This window comes from Etheostoma spectabile, chromosome 10 (assembly GCF_008692095.1).
Source record: "Etheostoma spectabile isolate EspeVRDwgs_2016 chromosome 10, UIUC_Espe_1.0, whole genome shotgun sequence".
In the NCBI taxonomy this organism is placed as follows: Eukaryota; Metazoa; Chordata; class Actinopteri; order Perciformes; family Percidae; genus Etheostoma; species Etheostoma spectabile.
In genome coordinates, this window is record NC_045742.1 from 21,299,935 (window position 1) to 21,318,083 (window position 18,149).

Sequence of the window (18,149 nt, forward strand, 5' to 3'; positions counted from 1 at the left end):
AGGATGGAAACAGAGTGGAATCATGGCTCTTTTGTTTTCTAGCTTTGGGCAAGACTTGTTTTCCATCACACTCACTCACTCACTCATTCTCACACATGCTTGAACACAAGTCCACAATAAAGGTCCACTATCAAAAACACGAGTGAATTCAGCTTGACAGGGAATTTTCGCTTAGCTTTGACAGCCATTGTTGGACTATGAGCGTGTCCAGGGCTGAGTGGCATCCCTGCAAAGAATAAAGAATGGTTATTACAGAAAAAGATCAGGGAGGTTTTTGCTGAGAGGAGGCGGGGTACCCAACATGCCTGGCAACCCAAGGTCAGGAGCAATGCCCTCTGGCAGGAAGTGCTGTGAGGAATGGCTATGTTCGTCAGAAACTTCACTCAACACCTTGGACCTGTCAATTTGCAGGCAATAATTAATCTCTCTCTGGTTAAATATAAAGATTGCAGATCACAGCATGGTCCTGCATTAGGGGGCCTTCATCTGTCAGCCACAGACCTTAGCTAATGGCCCTTTGTAAGCAGAATATTGGCTGAGGCAACACACCAGCCACCTGCGGGTCCTCCTCATCATCATTTCTTTTTCATGGAGACACCCCACCCTCAACAGTAAATGGCAGATAATCAGGCCGCAGGCATGAAGACAGCAGTTTTACACCACCAAAATGATCATCCTCAAAACCCATATCTTTACTTTACACTCACCCCTCCTCAGTACCATGTGTTAGTGAGGCATAAATTATAACATGATGGCTTAATCAATGATTCATTTTATAATAGTTTACACTGTAAGATGAGTAATAAGACACTAATAAGGACCCTTCAAATGGACTTACCACTCAACTTCTGCAGAACTGCAAAGCATCTGTACCACAATCCCTTTAATAACAATTTATTAGCAAAACAACTCCAACTTAAAATGGATTATTATAGTGGGGGAGCTCTTTATTAATGACTAAAAAATGTTCACATTTGCAGACCAGATGGCTTATTTTAAAATGAAAAACTCATGACTCCTTATCATCGGCTTACTTTCTAATAATGCATCACGTCTCCAGTTCCGTTAATAAGTCATTAATTAAAGGGTTATTGGATTCTTGCCTTCTAATAAGCTGTCTGCAGTTGTAGATATTGTGAATGTTGTTCAATATTTTGGTCTAGAAGCTTCGCAAATCTTTTTCAGAAGTGGTCAAACTATCCAATGGAGTGGCTTAACTAACACTACAAAGAAAATTTTGCAAGACGAGGATAACGAGCCAAGTTTTTTTGCTGATTACACATACATAAAACAAATAAATAAGTGTTGATAAAGTAATAAGTCACACGCATTAATAAAGATTGCCTTATTAATATAACCCTGCATTCTCCAGTCACTCTGGCAAATAAGCCGGCTACAGTTCCTCTAGAAATGATGTGTATAGCCATTATATGCATTCATGTCTGCATAAGATACAGCAAGCAGGTGAACAAACAAATAAATACATGGCTCACTTATTTTGCGCAACAGTTAATCTACAGAAACGTTACATACTTGGATGACAGGCAACACGAACAAGCGTCTATGCCTTCCCTCCTGACTTTTGAAGATAAAGCAGACACTGACATTTACAGTTTGGGGAATATCACACACTGAGGTTTGCAGAATTAACTGAATGGCTAATATAGAACCTGTGACTGCTTGTGGCCTTAAAATAGGACATTTCAAGCTGTTACACAGGCTGTTCTGCATTGATGGATAATGAATGTAAAATACATTAAATGAGCAGAGTAATGTGTGTGTGTCCTTCACATTTACACACCTTGTCTCAATGCAAATTTCTTGCTGAACGTCATTGCTATTCTGCATAGTCAGATTTAAAGACAGTTGAGCCTTTAATTACCAGTACACAGCACCGTGACCCACTTCACGGTAATCATTGTATTGCTACACTGTTGCTTTCTGCAGAGCATCTTTAAAAAAAACAACAACAAAAAAAAACTTCCCTCACATCCCTTTGGACTCAGCATTACATCAACCATAATAAAGTTGTTAGTTTGTGTGCTTGTAGGGGGTAAACTCTGCAATAGTCTTTGAACAAGCTGTTAGCACTGTGCACTGTTGTGCTTGTTAAATGCTTTGTTGGAAGTTTGACACTCAGCTTCTCAGGCTGCACTCAACGCTACCAACGGTATCCTTAAGTCATGAGGCTGTTTCATGCTGGGCCCCCACGGGTGAGCGAGGGATGACAGGATAGCAGAAGAGGCAGACAACAAATGTGGACACACACGCACACACACACACACACACGCACACTCACACTCACCTTTAAAGTGTGTGAGAGTTCCCTGATGCCAGTGCTGCGATACTGCATGACTAATGCAGCCCGCGAGTCACTGTTTCTCCTCACCGAGTCCCCAAGAGCTGAATTAATTGCCTGTCATCATGGTAACTCTCACTCTCACACACACACACGCAATGATCAAGATATAAATAAACCAAGTCAAGATGGCATTTAAGTGACAGACAACCATAAACACTTTGTGAAACATTCAATGGCGGGCTCTTACTTTGGGCTTCCCATCAAACATATGGAACTCCTCCCTGAAATACACATTACAGCAACTATCAAGTGTTAATGTAGCAGGAATAGTTTGACATTTCTTAGCGAGAGATGAGACAGTCAACCCCTCCAATGTCTCTGTGCAATCTGTCTCCAAAGTTGACATTGCATTTATGTACTACTGATGTGTTTTGCCTAAAGCTTTTTTCCCAAATTTGACGGAAACATAATTGCTGCCTGGGTTATATTCAGTGGCAATGTTTTTTTGGAGTTTAGGGAGTGTGTCATTTTTTTGTACTGCACGCAAGGGGTGGTCACTAGGTTTAGGTAACAGATTGTTTAAGGTTAGAGAAAGATCTGGGTTTTGGTTAAACGTTAATAAAGTAAAGATGCCCTGTCTTGTGCTTTGGGCCTTTACAATAATAACCCAAGACCTATCCCTATAACTACTGTTTACTTAACCATGAACTGCATGCTTTATCGGCTACAAATACAATTTCCAGTGCAAGAGCAGATACTATAGGGAGTATATATTAAATAAGGTCAGTAAAATGTTTGCAGATATGATTTGTGTAAAAACATTGCAACCCGGTACACTGTCTAATTAATTTTCACCATTGTGTTGATAAAAACACAATTCAGGTAGCATTGTGTTTTTCTCATAATGTAATTGCTGTTGCCAATTACTGGTGTGTAAACAATTTCTAAGAGATAGGGTTGCTGTGTGTTTGGAGCAAGAGCTGGAAGGCAACTAGCTCAACTGAGCAAATTGACTGGAAGCAGGGGAGGAAACAGCTCACCTGGCTCTGTCAAAAATCCTCCAGACAAAACTTTCAAAGCGCACTAAACACATTATCTCCTTTGTTTAAATGAAGCTCAGCATAAATTCCTTCAGGAAGACTTCTAAACTAATCACTTCTCTCTCTCCTAACTGAACAGCTGTTTGAGGCGTTCAAGTCCCTGTTAACAAATCAAAAGCGGCCATGAATTTTCCCGAGCCAATCACCGCATGACATCCCCTCCTTAAAATCCGTTCTTGTCTCTGTGCTGTCAGTTGTCATTTTGGGCAAGTGTGCAACCCTCCACCTCACCTTCCACCTCCAGTCATCTTCGCCCACGGCACCCTGGGTCCTCCTCAGGGACACTGATCCCGTCGGCTCCTCGGTCTGGTCTTCGGGCTCCTTCACCCCACCATCACTGTCTAAACTCCATTGGGGGGGGGGGGATATGTCTTGTCTTCTCTACGCCTTTATAACAATGATTTCATAACGATGGAGTCTAATCTCCAAAGACTCACATGCATTTCAGATTATGTACATGTACAAATAAAACTTTGCAAATCCGCAACAAAGTCTCTCCTGATTGAATTTGTAGAAACATTACATGCTATTCCAACATCAAACCTGCACTGCTGGCCTTGTAGTCACAGCGTGAACTAGCTTCAATTAGTTACCAACACCCTGGAACCAGATACAAACACTGTAGCCCATACAGCTCCTTTAAATTAGTGTAATAAATTGGGTTTTATTTAGCTGTAACTGCCAGCGATGTCGGATTTGCATACTTATTTTCACCAAATGGGAGATATTGTCGCTGTCTGAAATTCCTGAATTACAACTCCCAAAATGTTGAACTATTCCTCTGATATGAGAATCGCAAAACTTTGATATTAAATACACTTGACTCATATTTTCACAGAGGGAATGCAGTCTAGATAGATATAGACGATAAGATAAACATTTTCTTTGTAGACCGCACAATGAACAGATAACCTTTTAAAGACCCATTCATTTCAACAGCTTTGAATTCCAATTATAATGCACTTAAAAGACAAAGAGCTCAGTTTCCCTTTCTGCATTAAACCATAAACATTTGTGTTTCTCAACAGCTTGCTCAGATTAAAAGAATAATGGACTTATTTTGCCCCTCTGCATTTGCATAATACTGTCTGAGTAGTCATGCAGTATAATGTTCTATCTGTCTGAAAGTGATGATTTTAAAGATTTCACTTTTGTTCTGAGGACTGATCATTATTCTCATCAGACAGTGACAGAGATGCGATGTGATCTGTGCATTATTTCAGACGGAGAGGGCTTTATCCTTTAATCACCTTACACATGTTTTAGTCATGTACGTGAGTTCACGTGTGTGTGGAGGAGGGTTTGTTCTGTCTCTGTCCTCAGAGCTTTTCCTTTCCGTAAGACTCCAGATGTTGCCTTCTACTCTTATGGGATGAGACTAAGCAGTCAGGTGTGAGAGAGATCCTCAACAACAGGATTGGAATGAAAATAAAGCTCTGCCATGTGTTGTTATGTGCCTGTTTTTTGTTTTTTTTACCAGAGACATGCAATTATCTGCCAAATGTGGCAAGGCTTTTTACAATCAGCATGACTAGGCTGCAGAAGGTCAAGACTTATATATTGGTTATATGATACAGGTTTGAATTATGTTTACTGGCAACATTTTAAACACTAAAACACAAATTATTATGAGCTGTAAATGAGTTACAAAAAGTGAGTTGCTGACTATATTGTGACTTATGATAAATCATTAAATCTAAATGTGTTATTTACTGGATGACCTTTTAAGTTACACTTACAGTTGTAAATCAATGGCTGGCCAAAACACAAGAGGAGAATTTAGGTTCTAAAAAAGTAGTATCAGGTGTGTGTGTGTGTGTTTGTAGCACACAGTAGTGTGTGTAGCGTGAAAAAGGTTCACACTACACACAATACACAAGACTAAGGTTGGATTCACACCAAATCAGGCGTTGCAGTGATTAGCGAAGGGTTATGGGGCAATTAGCAAAGAGTTGTGTGGCAGTGTAGGAGTGTCACTCAAATGGCGCATTTGTGTCTCCTTTGTGTTCCCTCTGCATTGTTTTTGTCTGACAGCCAGTAGGTTACGTGATTGTCCTCCATGCAGCATGACTTTTTTCCCAAAGGCCCTTGCGGTGATTTGATGAGGATACACCTTGTGTGTGTAGAGGCTCTATAAGGCTGTGCACTTTGAGCTAAATGCTAACATCACCCTGCTAACATGCTCACAACGACAATATTAAAAAGCTGATGTTAATCAAGTATAATTGCTACCATGATCGGCATCATAGTTAAGTGGAATTTGGCACTCAGCTCAAAGTAAGACGAAGGCTGAATGTTATTAGCTCAGCAGGCAACAATAACTCACAGAGCAGGATATGAGTGCCCGTACAACATTTCATGGCAACCTCTGTTGAGATATTTTAGTCGGAAACAAAAGTGGCGGTGGACCAACTGGCTGCCTGACAACCAATACGCTGCTAGCAGCTACAAACTTGAAGTAGCCCATCAAAAGCAAAAGATCGACATTTGAGAGCCTCTTAAAGTTTCAGGATGCAGATCTTATTTCCGTGTTTTGGTACAAAACAAAATATGACCTGTTTGTCACAGAAATACAAATTCTGTGTTCATACTTTACTTTATTTAAGCTATCTTGGTAGCTAAGCAACAGCTCAGACAGATAGGCTTAGTATAGGGAAAGAGGTTAGCCACTTTATAGCATATTTTTCTACAGGTCATGTCAGTTCAAGTCTTGTTTACCTCTCATAGATGCATTTATAGTTACCAAGTGACATTTGCCATACCATAACATAGCTAACTTCCAGTAACTGGCAGCTGGAGCACACCTAGCCCTGAGTGGCTGGGATCAAATCGAAAACACCGGTAATTGGGTGGCCTGTTTACCTCTTGGCCAACTCGCCACCTCTCCAAAGTCTAAACGTACTAATCCACTTATTTCTCATGATCATGGAAGCAACTGACACAACTTTAGAAAAATCTGAACCTAATCTTGTTATCCTGGCAGGGGACAAATGTAAATCCTTCTCACGTGCCTCACAAACAAAGAAAAACATCAGTTTCTTCTCTATTTTTCGGACCTAGCAGAAGATTCTAGTTGCTTTGCGGATGAGGATGATGTATCGCTTTGTCTTTTAGTTGTGAGAGGCAGAGAAATATTATCACATTAACACTTGATTTCCATTTTCCATGAATAATTTCTTTTCTGTTCCATTTTCAGGAACATATATCTATCAGCACAACTGAAGAAAACTATATAACACCAACGATGCTGCTTACCAGTCTATTAGGATTTACTGGTGAAATTAAACATGAAGCATTTATAAAATATGCTCTGGAAATGTTATTTCCAACAGTCCACTGTAATCACACAGCCTGACAAGCAGCCATTTTTATTCTATTATCAGCCACAACACAGTGACAACTGTCCAAGGTGTCTGCTGATTGTCCTTTAATATTTATTTATTATCAGCCAAAACACAGTGACAACTGTCCAAGGTGTGCTGATTGTCCTTTAATATTTATTTAGTTGTCTGCCATATGTGCTGCAACACCCCTGCAATGTGAAAATCACTGTAGTTGTTATTCACAGGATATTATGATATTTGACAACATATTCCTATGAATTAATTCTAGGAAAACAGGCTATGGGTGGGTGATAATAGCACCTTTCTATTGGCACAGCTTTCACACAGATCAAAACTTAATGGGCTTCATAATCAAAAGTGATGATTCATCTCCCCTCTGTTTAGCCTTTGTTCAGCCAAAACTAAATGAAAGGTTGACATCTCTCAGATTACTTCCGATTAATCTAGCCCACTGTGAATGTCAAATAATAACTACTAGCTTTGCCTTTGAACCCTCAGGACATCCACAGGCTTTGCCATTCAGACCAAGCTGGCAAGAAAACACCTTATTAAGTGTGTGTGTGCGTGTGTGTGTGCGTGTGTGTGTGTGTGTGTGTGTGTGTGTGTGTGTGTGTGTGTGTGTTTGCCACATAGCATGCCAGACAGTTGTACTGTTGGTTATTATCACAAAAAGAAGTTATGAAAAACGTATTGCTTGTGTCACTTCAGCGTGTTGTTCTCTGATTGCAGTAACTTTTCTGTTACCCCTTGCAAAAATTGGCAATGAAGTGGTACTCCACTGGATTTAATATTGCACTTTCATAAAATTGTGGAGCTTGTACGAGAAAAACAACAATGGTCAAAATCAAAGCAGCAGAAGCCAAATTATCCTGAAGTTATCATTCTTTCTGCATTTACATTCTGAAACTATCTAGTTTTTATCATAGCATTCATACAACATCATTTTTAGTCTGCCCATCCCAGAACGGATTCAGACTACCTGCCCATGCACAAGGGATTCACAGGAAATTATGCATGTAATCCAGATTTTAGAGTTAATCCAGAGTAAATTACATATCATTGATACCAGCCTTACTGTCTATCACTCCCCTACAGCTGTATCAGAGGTGTATGTGTGTAGGTGTAAGTTACTGCTAATGCAAACATGACCATTTCCTACTGCTAGTTTACGTTAAAACTGTTTATTTGGCAAAACACAGGTGTGTTTTTTATTGTGAAGTGTAAGTGAAAGTGTAATGCAATTGTCACCAAGGTTAGGGCTGGCAGCAATCCTTCATCAAAAAGGCATATACAAAAGACATGGGCATCTTGGGAAATTTTATGACATACATTTAAATGTAGATTTTATGTTTCAAATGTGTAGGGTACAATCAGTGGTTTAATGCACCACCCGGCCAGCAGGCTCAGTGACCCAAATCAAACACACCCACAGGTGCACGCTGGGTTTAGGCCTAGCTAACATGTTGCTGGTCTTCCAGTGGGGATTTCTGCGTTCACGGATGAGTTTTACCTGCTGACTTCTGTTTGGAAACGTTGAGGAACGTAGCAGCAGGACAGAGAAGCTGAGTGGAGTGAACTTTTGCTTTGGGGACGAGCTGAGAAGTTGGGGAGGACGGAGGAGGACGGAGGACGGAGGAGGACTTTCGTTCACGACTCAGGTTCAGACAGGTGACTTCACCAACGCACTCGTTAATTGTAACTCTCCAGAGGACAACGTCAGTGTTGCTTAGCCGTTGCTAGGTGCATTTGTGCTCTTCAAGTTGTGTGAAAACGACAAATCTCTCTATTAGTTGTGTTTTTGTGGCGGCAGCCATTGTCTGTGGATTTGGTATTGTTTATGTTTTGCTTTGCTGTTGATAAGTGGCTGGCGGTACTTTATGTGGCACGCGCCGTGATGTCCATAGACTTTTTTATTTTTGTTAAATTGTCTGTGTGTTTGTACTGTTTTCTTGTAATTCTTGTGAGGCAGTACAGAGGAAGGCGGTTGTATTTTGGAAGGCAGGTGTAGGCATTTGCACAGGCTGCAAGGGGCCGTCTATGGAATGTAGCCTGTTGTTGGTTTGGACCTGGCATAAGGGGTCTCTGGTGTGATGTGTAGCTACACAGACGAACATGTGATGCATTGTATTTTGCAGGGGCATAGCACAAAATTCTGGGCCCTGTAGAGAGGCATTTTCTATGGGCTCACCCACAGCTATTCATTCTAGCATCTTTTTGGGCCCTCCTCAAATGAGGGCCCTTGGTAGGCTACTCGGTCCACATTTCCCCCCAGTCCGACGCCCCTGGCATTTTGTAGCCTAATCCTACTCTTTAACTTAATAGATATGTCATATATTACATATTCCAAAAGAAATGCAGTGGGGTTTTTTGATCCCTTTTTATTTTAAATCAAATAGTTTTTAGTTGTATAGGTTACTTTCTTAAGTATTGTTTCCCCATCCTTGCAGGCATACCCAATGAAAAAAAATTAAAAAGCTTCCATTTCCGGGGTTTGCCCGGGCCGTGGAAATTTGTCGGATTCGTTCCTGCGCTTTTTTGGGTTTTTTAATTTTAAATCTTTTGGTTTTTAAAAGGGGGACCTGGGGGGCTCCCACATCTCGCAGGGTAAATCCAGCAGTAGCTGACCGTCCAATCTGGGGTTTCTTTTTCAGATAAACCCTTTTAAAAATACACAATTTTCCCCTGCCGGCCCTTTCCCGCGATTGTGAGGTTAAAGAAACCCCGGAAAACCAGAGACTTTTTTTCCACCCTCCTCATCCTGCTGAAGTACAGCCTCGAGCAAAATTAGCCACAACACCCTCCAATGTTGTGCATAAAGGCCAAAAAGAGCACCGTTCATTGAGATGTTATTTTTTGGGAATGGTGAATTAAAAATTTTCAGTTGCAATTAGAACTGGCTAGTAAGGGAAACGAAGAAAAGGCATGGTACTGGTACGTAAAACCCCTTGCAGTTTTATGGAATTTGAAGGATTTGTTTTTAAAACTACAGTCAGTTTTAACGAGAAAAACCAAACATTTCTTGCCCTGTTTTTTTTTTTTGGGTTTTAAAAAGTTCTCTGTTGTATTCTTTTTGGATTTAAAAACGTAATTCTTTACTTAGCGGGCAGGACAATTTTGGAGGCGGGAAAATGGAGGGGTTTGGAGGGGGTTTTATTAAAAGAGTTTCAAAAAGGGAAAGGGGGGTGAAACTTTGACATTAAAAGGTATAAAACTTTTTGGTTTTTCCCTTTCCTTATTGGTTATAAACTTTTTGTGCCGTTATGGGTTTTACAAAGTAAAAAAAGCCGATCCCCCCAAAAGGCATTTCCCCATCCCCACAAAAACTTTTTTAACAAAAAACCCCAAAACACCCGGTTTGTAGTCCACCCTTAACTCTGGAAAACAGTCATTTTGTAAAAACAGTTAGCCTGTGCTAGCGGGCACTTTCATATCTGCAGGATAGCTCAGTGCTTTTTGTATGCGAGGGTTTGACTCCAAAAAAAATGTATATAAATGATACCCTCTGTAGCAAAAACGAGAGTCAAACAAGGGAAAAAAGGGGAGTGCGAAATGGGCAGACAAAAAAATATGGGTTTTTGAAATTAAACCATTAACCTATTCTGGTACCCCAAAATAAAATTGAATTGAAAATTTACAAATTTTTGGCATTTAACCAATTCTTTTTTAACGTGTAACTAAAGGGAGAAAGCTCTGGGGAAAGGGGAACCGCACGCATGCACACCAAACTGTGGTGGTCTGTTGCTTTGGGGGAATGTAGCCCCAGGTTTTGACAAAAAAAACCCAAAATATGTCCCTCTGGTTCGGGCATTACTTTCATTTCTTTGGTTTTTCGTGTGGCAAGCTAAAATCAAACACTTTAAACTAATATGTTCTCCCCTTTCACATCAAAAAACCAGAAATACAGTTTTTCAAATAATTAAAATAGTGGCAGGATGGGGGAGTATAATCCACAATGCTCTTTGGGCGGCGATGAAAAAAGCACTTCACCAGAGACGGAGCCCAAAGGGGGGGTTTGCCCCAAACAGTGACAAATTTAAAAAAACCCCTATTAAAAGGCATTCACAGAACCCAAAAAATCTAACAAAAAGCTCGAGCTGCGGTTATCCAGCCAAGAATAGGCCACAGGACTGGTGGTTTTGGGTTTAATTTTAAATTTTAAACCCGAAGTAGTGATTTTTTTTTTTAATTGGGTTATTTTTACTGACATAAATAGTAAATTTTTTTTCGCGTTTTGGGGCCCCTTTATTTTCGCTTTTGCTCATTTTCATATAAAATTTAATTTTTCTGTGATTTTTCAACTTTTTAAAAACTGAATTTTCCCCCCCCTTCCAACAGGGGGACCTTTTGTTTTTTACCCCCCGTAATAAAATGCCCAACAAGGAAAAACTAATGATTTTTTTAAACAAAGGGTTCTGACCCAAAAATGTGAGGGTGCCACTGCAAATTCCATTTTCAATTTTAAGACCCAAAAAGCCCTTTTCTGCTATGCGTAATACAGTGAGTTTTTTTCCCGGGGGGATCAAATTGTTTTCAGTAATAGCTTTTCGCTAGGTTTTTTGGGTTTTTAAAAAATGAAATCAAAGGACAAAAGTGTACTTTTTTGGGGGAGGGCACAAAAAAAAAACAGGTTTCAGGTTTATTTGTTGGGGTTTGGAGAACTCCCGGGACCTCTGAGGGGGCTTTTTAACCCCAAAAAAGACGGGTGAGAAAAGCATGAGACAAAAAGCGCCCCAAACAGCGAGCACGAAGAGCTGGTGTTTGGGGTTTTTTGTGTTTTTTGAGAGAAGAAATTTTGTTTTTTTTCCCCGCTCACACTTTTTCCTCTTTTCCCCTTTGATGTACTCTTTAAAAAAACTTCAAGAAATAGCACGCCTTTTTTTTCCTCCCCCAATAAAAGATGAACAGTGTTTCGGGAGTGAATTCTAAATGAGGCTGGCATTTCCCCCCGCTGTCAGATCCCCAAAGACCTTACTTCTCCCGCTTCCTTTTTCCCCCCCTCCCCCCTCCTCCACCCCTTTTTTGTTCCCTCTTCTCTTAAGCGGTCCCCGGGTTTTGGGGGGGCAGGGGTTTCCCCCGGAGCAACCCGGGGAAGTGAGTTCCCCTGGTGGCAGAAGCTCACGGCTGTAGACCTGCCCCGCTTTAACGAATCCACGGGTGCCCCATGGGAAAGGGGAAAAAAAAAAGCAAATTTTTGAAAAATTTTGCTCAGTGTTGATGAGTTTTTTGGGGCTGCACTGGGGTTTTGATTAGGGCCCCCATTTCGGGTCCCCCTTCTGACTGCTGCGTCGTCCTGATTGCCAAGCCGCAGCAGGGGCATGCCAAAACCCAAAAATCCCACGCAGCAACGTGAAACCTTGCAGCCAGGGTGAATGAATGATTCATCCTCTACAAAAAAAAACTTGCAATTGTCAGGGGAAGATGGGAAATTGTATTTGCAAGGTTTATCAGCACGTGGGTAACCCGAGGATGTGATCATTGAATGAACATACAACGTGAAACGGGGAGATATGGAGCAAGAGAGGGGGAGCTGTGGAGTAGAACAGTAAAGATGTGACAGAATCAGGGGATGTGTGAAAAGGGAGGAAACCAGGCTGTGGGAAGATATTTAGGCCACACTGGGATTTTTTAATCGCCTGCACAATATGCAGCGTGTCTGCTACCTCGGATGTCCAGCTGCTGCTCTTCTCCTGCAACTGCTATGAAATTATGCTGTGACTCCTTATGCAGAACATGTTATTATTCTCCCAAGACAGCAATCGGATGTTTCAGCGTCCCTAATGAGCAGTTTATGAATCCCCAAGTCTTTGTTGTATTTACCTGGATTATGTAGCAAATTGGGCTGAGGGATTAAATCATCTTAACCTTTCACCAGTAATCATAGGTGATTACAAGCATTTGGACATCCTGCTATTCAGAATTATAGAGAGGGGTGGCCAGGTAGGCAGTAATTATGCTGTAGAGAATTACCTGACTCATATGGTAGATTTTTGCCCCACACAATTTTCGCTCAATAGGTAAAAGGGTCAGCTGGACTGCAATAAAAAGAAATCACCAGGCTTATTACAACAACCGGGCTCCATTTTATTAATAACACAGTAGCAAAATCAATGAAACCCCTTTCCCTTTGGAAGATATATTTTATGGAAGCACTCACCCAACTAGGCTCCAGCGTTACTTTTTCCTTGTTCCAACCTAGCAGATGGATTTTCTAAAGATTTCAGCAAACAGCTTTTTTTTTTTTCATCTTTGTTCCTTGACAACATGTCTAAACAAGGTGTGTGTGTGTGTGTGTGTGTGTGTGTGGTGTGTGTGGGGTGTGTGTGTGTGTGTGTGTGTGTGTGTGTGTGTGTGTGTGTGTGTGTGTGTGTGTGTGTGGGGGTGTGTGTGTGTGGTGTGTGTGTGTGTGTGTGGGGTGTGTGTGTGTGTGTGTGTGTGTGGTGTGTGTGTGTGTGTGTGTGTGCGCGCGTGCGTGCGTGTGAATAGGTGAGAGAAAAGGAGGTAGAGTCAGTGTGTGCATGGTATTTTCTTCCTGTTGCATTGTCTTCTGTGTGACAACAGCTTCTTGTCTTGATTGATCTATTCACCGCACTGTTCATATGTGGCACACACTCGCAGTCTGCAGTGGTGGAGTTGTAATAGAATAATAGGAAATCTGTTTTGTCAGGGCCCTGCCTGAACTGTTAACCATGATCCTTTCCAAGAAGAGGAACATGAAAGAGCATGCCAGCAAGACCGTTTTCCTCACCAACACAATACCCTCAGTGTGAAACACATAGCAGTTTTGCTTTATATGGACTGGATCATGCTTCCCTCACATGGGAAATGCTCATCCCTATCTCAGATCCACTCACGGGTAACATGGCCAACAATTCATCCCGCCGTCTGTTATTGACCCATCCTCATTCCTGTAGATGACTCTTTGTTTTGCAGAAAAATGTCTTCATCTCTCCCTGCTCACTCTACTGTATCAGTACTTATCACAGAGGATTGTTACTATGGCTGACTCGTTAAAAGAAAAGCTATTAAATGGCTGATTGTGAGCATTGTTTGCATTGAGGCGGTAATCAGCAGACTCGAGTTTGAGGCTATGAAGCCATCTCCCAGACAAGGAGGTCAATACAGAGGGTGAATGCTTTTGTACTTTCATTAAGATGATAGGAGACATAGATAGATCAAGCTCTTCTTGGCCTCTGAGCATGAACACATTTCCCACAGCAAAGAAATAAATAAATAAAATAAAAAAATGAGATACAAGGGTACAAAGACCTTTTGTATCATTGAGGAAAGTGTTCCTTTGTATTCCGAATTTATTTTATTGATTTATTTATTCAGAAAGACATAACTGCGTTTATTATTGAGGCATAACAAATACACCCACGTACAAAGAAAGAACCTTGCTCTCCCAGCAGAGTACAGACTAGTGGAAGTGAGCCTCTGTTGTACTGCTTTTCTGTAGAACTTCCTCTGTCAGTGTGGATTAAAGAGTAGAGAGCTGGGAAACTTCAGAAACACCACCCACACGCCACACCAAACTCATGAAATAACTGCAGCCATGCAAACAGAGGGCTATTTTCAATATTAGTCATACATATTTAATGGCAGCCAAGGTGTGCGTCAATATGTGAATTCAGAAGCACACATTGTGATTGAGGGTTTCTATTCGACTGAGTTGGAAAATATGTGCAAAACAGATACTTCAAGCATTATAACAAATACGTCATACAAATACACAGTGGTGTACTAACAAAGAGTGCAGCTAATGTGTTTTAGAGATGTGCTATGTTTAACTGGTAATTTAACCCTTGTGTCGGGTCTGTGGGACCCAGATTCAATGTTTGTTAAAGGAAGAATTATGCTATTTATTATTTCTTCTAACTCAAACTTATTGGCCTTGGCTCATTTTCTGTGAAGAACATAAAAAATAACACACACAAAGTTACAAAATTGTTACTGTTCAAGGACTTCCACCTGTTCTGATAAAGTTCTAAGAAATAAGCACCAATAATTATCAAAAACCTTGTTTCTATTACCTTTTTTTTACCTTTTTTGAATTTCTTTTTCTCACAGAAAACGAAAATGATCATATAATCATAAATGTGATCTTACAGGGGTAAATTGCAAATATTAACCATAAATGATGTACAGTATATATCATTGGTAATTGAGCGACAGGAACCATCTATTAAGAATTTTTATATAAATTGTTATGGCTGTATTAATTTAAAAGTCTAATAATGTGGTGGGTCCACCAGACCCAGGAACATAGGCTGTGTAACAGAAATATGAACGCCACACAAGGGTTAATGGTATCTGGTACAGATGGCAATAGGCACACTGTCTCTTACACTGGACTTGACTTCATGCAAAATCGTAAAACTTTTCAGCATCACGTAACTGTTGTGTAATAAAAAGTACAACATTCAGTATTATGTTAGAGTAGCCACATAAAATATAAATATTAGAGTGGACGGCCAGAATTTAATGAAAGTTAAGGGTACCATTCTGAAATATACGAAACACTGGCAAGTTTCTCTTGGTGTAGAGCAAAATATACTGCAGTGCAAAAGGCATTGAATCCAACGTGAAGTCCTAACACATTAGCAACCTTTTACACAAAAGACTTGTTCCAACAGTAATCTAAAGTGGAACTTACTATTGTGGCATAGTAGTAATAGTAAGAACTCACAACTCAAAATCAAGTTTATCTGCAACGATATTAGTTGTCAAACAATAAATGAATTGCAAACTATTTTGATAATATATTCTGGTTTCTTCACTTCTCTGTGACAGTCAACTGAACACCTTTAAGTTGTGGACAAAACAAGAAGTTTGAGGTACTATCTTGGGCTTTAGAAAACACTGATCAAAATGTTTCACCATTTTTCTGACATTTTATATAATGCCGGGCAATATGACCAAACATTTGTATCACGGTAATATCATCATGCTTCCTAAAAGCTTTGATTACTAAAGGATTTGCTTGGCTCCACAACATTATACAATAAAGTTATATAAAGGAGAATGCATGAAACAGAATCTAAACTATTTTTATTGTGCATCTGCAAATTAGTAAAATAAACGTAAATCAAATGGAAACACAGACAAAAAACTTCTACATTGTTTCCTTTTCAAAATAGTTGTAAGATAGTGGTATAAACACTACCTTGGGCACAGGTAAGTTAGGTTGTTGTAGAGAAGTGGGCGACTCCTTCGGAGTTTGAATAACGTTAGCTGGTTGGCGGACGTATTTCAGCGAGCCAAGAAATCTTAAATCCAGTGATTTAATCACAGCTCCCCAGATAGCAAATAGTCATTGAAACAACGTTACATCAGCATCCCGCTGTCAGCGATAAAGTCATTGAATCAACGTCGATCTGTGATGTTGATTCTTCCTCATGTTGCACCCTCTATTATCATTGAAACAACGTTTAAATCATATCCAGAGATCAACAGGATTTCAGTGGTATTTTGATTACAATGGATATTGAAACAATGTTGAAATCCCAGCATATCTCAACGAAACTTCAATAGTATTTAAGTACAGGACTACCACATGTTTAATCTAAAAAGGTATAAATGAATGTATTAAAACACATAGGCTATTATACTCGGGCTTTATTGACAGCCAGGATGGGCTATGAGGAAAATATAGAAACTAGGCAACTTTCTAGCACAAATGACACCCCACGCATTTTTTTATTGTAATATATATTTTTTTCTTTTAACGCGCTATAACTGCTGCAGGGTTGGTCGTCCAGCTCCTCCCGCCCGGTCTGGGGCGTAGCGTAGCGCAGCCACTTCTGCACAGCTTGAGAAAGTCCATAGGCATTTGTCGTAGACCTACTTAGTTGAGTCAGGGCATTTAAAATAGAAAACAATCAAAAGTACATTTCAGTTTAACATTAGCAGTATATAAGACTTCTACTTGTGAAGGATATAAACTTGGTCTGTGTGTGTGTCCGTCTTTCTCAACAGTCTGTAGCGAGACCGTAAGTGTATTGTGTTCAAAGTGTTGCTCTGCAGCTTGAAGTGACATGTCTTTAAGTTAGCACGGCCGAGTAACGTTAGCGCAACCAATTAATGTGGAGCGACGGGCAACAACAGTGGCTACATTATGTCAGATCTTTAAAAACTAAAAACTTTAGAACAGCAGACGGCTCCTTTCTTGACCATAGGCCTACGTTTTTCCCGCCCAGCACTAATTTTATAGACCAAACAACTAATTAATTAATCGAGAAAATAATCATTAATAGCAGCCCTAATAAAAACTATCGTACTACAACAACATATGTGAGTCAGCTTCTAAGCAGCAACCCCTTCGGTGAAAAGTAAAAAATGTACATAATATTGACTAGAGGTGTGACGAAAATGTAAAAATTCTTTCGTAATTTCGATCACAAGTGTAGAGCAGCCGCCAGTAGACGAGGTCTGACCTGGTGGGTCTTATAATACATCTGGATTTGAAGATGAGTCTGGCTTGGACCTCTAAATTAGCATAGAAGACCCCCTGCTTGTTAGCCAAAGTGGACTCTGAGTTCACTTTTGCAGAGCGGTAGCAATTGCAATTGTAAAAGATGCCGGTAAAACCCAGCGTTAGAATGTTAGACGGTACGGCCGCTCTCTCTCCCTCTCACTCGCACCCGACACACACACGGACTGCAGCGTGCAGTTCAGTGTGAGGCTGACTTGGGCAGATCACTCTCTTCCTCTATCTTTTTTTTTTTTAAATGAGTCAAAAGCATGAAAGCAAAACCTAACTTTACTTTAATGGTATTAAACAAAGATTAATGTTGGCCCCTCGTCTTAAAATGGTCATAAATCAATGGTTAATGGTAAAATCATTTGGTTACGCTGTAACCTTGGTGCACTGAGTAAAGACTTTTTCACCAGTCATATTTCTTTAAATAATATTAAAATCTTATCTCATCTGGTTCTTGTGAACCCATTCCCGTGTCTCATCTCGTGAGCTGAGTATTTATTCACACCTCTATTATTGACAATGTCTGTAGTTTTGTGCAACCAATCATTTTTCCTCTTTGAATACATCACCAAGGAGAGTGGTGCCAGCTCACAACCTTGACCACATTAAGAGAACATAACTTTGGAAAAAAATGTTAAGGTAAGAGATTGTTTATGAAAGCTTTCTTGTAGCAAGTTTCAAGTTTCAGCTGATTCATTTTCAAAGTAAATAGAATTAAATAAAAACCAAATGGCTGCAACAACTTATTTTATGCTCTGGAAAATGGTTTAGTAATAATATTGATAACTAGAACTGCAAGCAGTGATGGGGTCCAAGCCTCATCGCACCAGTCATCCCAACGCGAGTCGGTATTGGCAAACCGGGGAGCTCGCAAAAGCGGAACCCAAACATCAGGAAATATCGAGAGGCTTGAGTCGCTAAGG